The following is a 5833-nucleotide window of genomic DNA, read 5'->3' as shown; positions in this document are numbered from 1 at the left end:
TGTGTGTGTGTGTGTGTGTGTGTATATATAATACATTTATTCAACTACCCGTTTTTGTTACATTAAAAATCTTTGGTAAGTTTAGTACCCCGATTCTGTAGTTTCGGTAAAGTTATATTACCATTATCGCGCAAATATTATACATAGAAAAAATTGACGACAACATAATGATACCGAACTACTGTTAGTTAAGAGTTACAGAATCAGGGCATAGAGCTGATTTAAATAATGAAAAATATTAATTAAAACGCAGCAAATACGAAAACAATTGTTTTTTTTTAGTAATGCAATACCATTAAAAATTCGTAAATAAAATTCGGAATATTTTCAAAGAAAAAATACTTTCACGAAATAGAAAATTATATTGCGCATTAATCGAATCGTTTGCATGGCTTAAAAAATTAAAAAACAAGTAGAATATTAATCGCAGGCGTAATTTTAAATCATGCGATTTAAAAGTCAGTTACATATCGCATTGCAATTCAAGAAAAGAAAATTGCAATATATCGCAAAATTGCACATCTCTAACTGAAAGTACAATATAATATAGAAGCATTTGTGTGTGTGTGTGTGTATATATATATATATAAAATATAACAACGACGTTTTGAATTAAAATGAAAAATTCAAACTAAAATTGAGAAAAAGAAAACCAACTTATAAAATATATAATATTATTTTTTCATAATAATATGTGAGAGACATCTCTGTCAAATGGTTTATAAGCTTGGGGATTTAAAAGAAATGAAAGCGAATATCTATATTGCTCTTGTGGGATCAGGCTAGGATTGTTATCATAATCTTAAGTAATTAGTGAACGTCATAAGGAAATAAATCTCATCTTGGAAGCTGTTTTTAGCTTGTCTTATTATTATTACTATTTTCATTTTTTCAATAAAAGGCTAAATAATATTAAAAAGAATTCGAAAGAAAAGATAATTTTTTAAATATATTTATAAAAATACTTATCTGTTTTCAAACATAAAAAATTAATATTTTCAAGAAATAAAAAAGGAACCAGAAAATATCATTATATGATAAATAGGCATTGAATAATTTAGTTATCGATAAGAATATTATTTATTAATATTATTTTATAGATACATTTGTTCTTATATTTTTAATTATGTATTTTATGTGAAGATAACAATTATTTGTTCATGTGCTTCCAATTTTTTTCATTTTGTATATCACAATAACTATTATAGGATTATTTACCAGTTCTTATGATATTTTATAAGATTATAATGATTTAATGCTGGAATTTGTTTAGGGACGGTCAATATTCTTTTACTAGGAAATCAATTTTTGAGTGATACGATTAAAAGCAGGATTTTAATAATAAAAATGAAAAAACGACAGATGGAACAGCCCACATATATATAATTTCTTTAAAATTAATTATTTTCTTTTGATCACACGATTAGGACGAAAACAATGTTTCTCATAGTTTTCATAACAAACAAAAATATTTAAGAACTAAGATGATAACAAACAAAGTAGTTTAAGGATTCTACCTCTCTAGATATCAATATATAATATAAGAAGAAAGTATCTCTTTAATAAGAGATTTTTGTTTATAATTTATGACTTCGCACAAACAATGTGAGAAATTTCTATTGGACCAAGTGTAATAAAAATCACGATTAAATGAATCTTAAAATAAATTTGAAAAAAAGTGATCTCTGATTTGTTTTGTGTATCGAGCAACAAATATAATATATTTGTAATCTTATGTATCACGTCGATGTGCTATCCGAAGCAAATCGACTCGTTCAGTGATACAAATAATTATGATTAATGTGCAGAGGAATTATCTCAGAGTATGGACTGAAAGGGGGGATGCAGTCTCGCGTGTATGCACGAATAGTTGTGACCGTGTTTGTGATGTATTGATCCTCGTACCGTCTATAGTGATATTTTCTCCATCTCTTTTCCTCTCTCTCTCCCCCCCCCCCTCTCTCTCTTTCTTTCTCTCTGGTTTCTCGTACGGGTAGATTTTCGTTTATTCTGCCGCGCGTTTACTTTGCCCCTTTCGTGACTAGCTAGTGTTTCTTACATGTATGTCCATCATGGGACAATATCTCTGGGTACATGTATGGCATATTAAGATAAACATGAAAAAGGAGAAAAGAAAATGTGCGATATATGATAGCCGATAAGCCATTAGTCACAAAAATTATTCAAGACTGCTTCTTATTGATTTTAATTACTTTAGAATATTTTATGGATTAGCTGCGAATAAAAGATACTTTATGTGCATATATGCCTTAATGCAAAATAATTTCAGAATGAAGCGACTCCTCAATATTTTAAATAAAACATTAATGAAATAAATTTTTTGTTTTAAAAAATAATTCAAATAAAAAGCTGTATTGGAAATTCGTCATTGTGATATTTTTCAGAAATAATGTTTTTCTTTTTATTAAAAATTAAAAATTAAAAATTAATTTAAAAAAACCTAATTTATTTTTTTGAAAAAATATAGGTTTTAAATATTTCATTGTGTTAAATTCTCGATTGGAGACTCGCTTGGAGAAGATGCAGAGAAGAAAGCAATTGATTAATTTTCTGTCATTCATTTTTAACTTGGCGTGCATTTTAATTTCTATCTGAAATTAATATCTTTGTATACTTAATCTTTTTGACAGATATTACTTAATCATTTAATAATTCATTAAATTCGTCTTTTTTTCGTCATTGATAATTTATATTCTCTTGAGAATATTTCTCACATTCAATTTTCAGTGTATTATTTGTTATTATTTGAATTACCTTATTATACGTCTCATCAAGTTTCCCACTATTAATGACAATATTGATAATGAAACAAACGCTATATAAAGTTACTTTTTCATATTTTATAAAAAAGTTGCGAGTGAAATTAAATTTTGATATTAATCGACTGTTTCTTTCGATATGTAAACGGCAATAATAAACAACTCGCGCGAATACGTCGATTCCCAAGGGCGATCGACTAAATTTTTCTCCCGCCGTACGCTCGCATTTAGTTCTGGGAGACAGCCGGGCAGACTAATTCCCAGTTATCGATTTCACGCATACGTGGAAACGTACTCGTGTCGTACTCATGTAGGGCGGACTCTCACCGTGTTCCTTACACCTGAAACGCAATTACGACGACGACGTTGACGGTAAATCTGGCTCCTCGTGTTCCCACAATGTGTACCTGTACTCTCTCTCTCTCTTCCGAATGCTGCGCGAATTCACTTCTAATTATAAGAGTGATATGTAAAAAGTACTCGTCGGTTTACACTGGGAAGATTTCCGGATCGATTTCTGGGTCGATGGGCACGTCGCGCGGAGAACGTGACCGCAAATTTCACGTGTCACGTGAACAATTTCATTATCGCAACGGCATTATTAATCTACGTTTGTATTCGCATTTGGGTCGCTTCCGACTGTGTACGTGTGCGACTGTTCACCGGCTATGGGTTTGTGAACGATTGCGAGGGGTTTCCTCGGTGTATGCACCTGGAGTCGTTCACACCGATTTATCTCGCGCCAAGAATAGCCTGGCGTTTCTTTTCCATGCGGCCAGCGGTATATTAATACATGTTAATGTCAATGTTAGAGATTTATAATTATATTGACATCATTATCTCTTATCATTATCGTAAATACAAAATAATAAACAAAAGAACATGAAATGTTCGAAAAGAAATTTCAACTATCAGCTATCGGATTGTAATTAGTTTACAATGTTATTTCTCAGAAAATGTTATGACTGAATATAATAAGATTCGATTAAACGATTCAATTTAATAAATTCAAATTACAGACAAGATAATTTTACTGATAAGTTAGTTTGATCGAACAGAGTTTCTTCTCCTCTTTGTATAATCAATGAAGAATCAGTCTTATTTGGGCAATGCACAAATTTCATAGATCATTCTTGCGGGACGAGGATAACGCACCCGGTTGCCGATGCATGTTATATACACCTATAATTGCACGTGGAGCAGCTTCGTCGTAACGCTTCATGGATCGATAGCCGGGAAATGGCCGGAAGCCAAGTCCGACGACGACGTCGTTTTGAGTTTTACCGTTGTCACAGTGCGCGAGGGCCAACCCCTTTCGCCGCGAGTGTCCCACTTTTGTTTCAGTAACCCCCGACGCACATCGCCCCTCTCAAGATTGCCCCGAGAAGTCCTTCTTGTCCTCTCGTTCTTCTTCAGAGTATCAAAATACAGCTCGATTCAGCGACAATGGAACTCATCGCGCACACATACATTCACACATTCGTCACAACGGAAATTAAATTGTCCGCGGATATTCTATAATGTATTCGTATAGTTTAATAGATTGTTGTAGTAATCTCGAATTGGGGCGAATCTCGACTGTTTCACCGATTTATGAAGAATATCGATCGAATTTTTTTTGACAGTATGCGAAAAAAATCCGTCAAGAGAAAGATTGTTAGTTCGAATTAATTTATTCGAGGGGATGCTGGAGTGACCAAATTATCATATTACAGTCGTATAAAAATCTTCGAATTGACTGAACGGAATAAAAAATCCTTTTATAAGATTAAAGTATACGCAAAATTAAGAGATGATACCTTATACTAAAATTGAAAAAAAGTTTTTAACATTCTTTCGATTTTAGTATAATCCACTGCACCACCTTTTAATTTTGCTTCTACTTTAATCCTGTAAAAGGATTTTTTATTCCGTTCAGTCAATTCGAAGATTTTTATACGACTGTAATATGATAATTTGGTCACTCCAGCATCCCCTCAATGTATGCACTGAAAAAAACTATTTTACTACAGTAGTAATAAATATTTCTTTAAATATATTTGTAAGTAAACATTTACCGAATGTTAACATATATTTATTTGATACAAGGACCATTAATTTAACTCATTATCATTTTTTTTATTGAGTAAATGTTTTACTTACGAATATTTTTAAGTAAAATGTTTATCAAAATATAATAAATATTTTTTCAGTGTAAAAGAACATCTATTTTTATGTTATTAAAATTGCTTAATTTTAAATGAATCAGTGAGTATAGAAAGGGGATGAATCACGTGCATTTATTAAATTTTTTAGTATATTAATAAAAAACTCATACGCTTGAGTATAAACATCAATATAAACAGACTAAAAATGAGAGAGACGGAAGTTTGATGCACAGAGCGTTCTCTTGAGAATGTTCTTCTTGCACTCTCGAAAAGTCAACGACTGTAAAAGGAAAGGCGACATTATAGCGCGTGCCACTCCAAGAGTATTCATTTCCTTATTTTTAGAAGATCGCGTGACACAAGGTTTCACGCATTTCTTTCTGTGGTGTGATTGTACCTGGAAGAGGTGTCATCTCAGAATAACAGCAGCGGGTGCCGTAAATGATGCGTGAAAGCAGCTGTTCTTCGAGTTCTATGACCATAACGATCTATAATATAATACTTTTATTCATGTTGCGGCGAATCATGCATGCAAAATCATTTATAGAAAAATGCCGCTAAAGAAACGAGAAATAAAGAAATGAACATCAGCATCGAAAACATACGTGTTTGGAGGAACCTTATCGTTAACTAAATAAATAAATTTTTCCATTGTTATATAGCTTTTATCGAAGAATAAGTAAAACAGGATTAATTTATAAAATATCATTGGAGAAAATTCTATGTATACGGTACAATTTCACATTCGCTGCGATGCGACTTAATATTGGATGCCACTGCTCATTCCATCGTAGTCCATCTGTTTCCATATCGCCCTCCTCCACTCCCCTCTTCGCAAAATTTCAATTTTCCGATTTAAAACGGAGGACGCGATGTCCTCGCTTTCACGTAAACCCGGGAAATACC

Source organism: Mycetomoellerius zeteki, unplaced genomic scaffold (assembly GCF_001594055.1).
Source record: "Mycetomoellerius zeteki isolate Tzet28-1 unplaced genomic scaffold, Tzet1.0 scaffold105, whole genome shotgun sequence".
NCBI lineage: Eukaryota > Metazoa > Arthropoda > Insecta > Hymenoptera > Formicidae > Mycetomoellerius > Mycetomoellerius zeteki.
The sequence above is the reverse complement of the archived record's forward strand: the minus strand, read 5'-3'. Positions refer to the sequence as shown.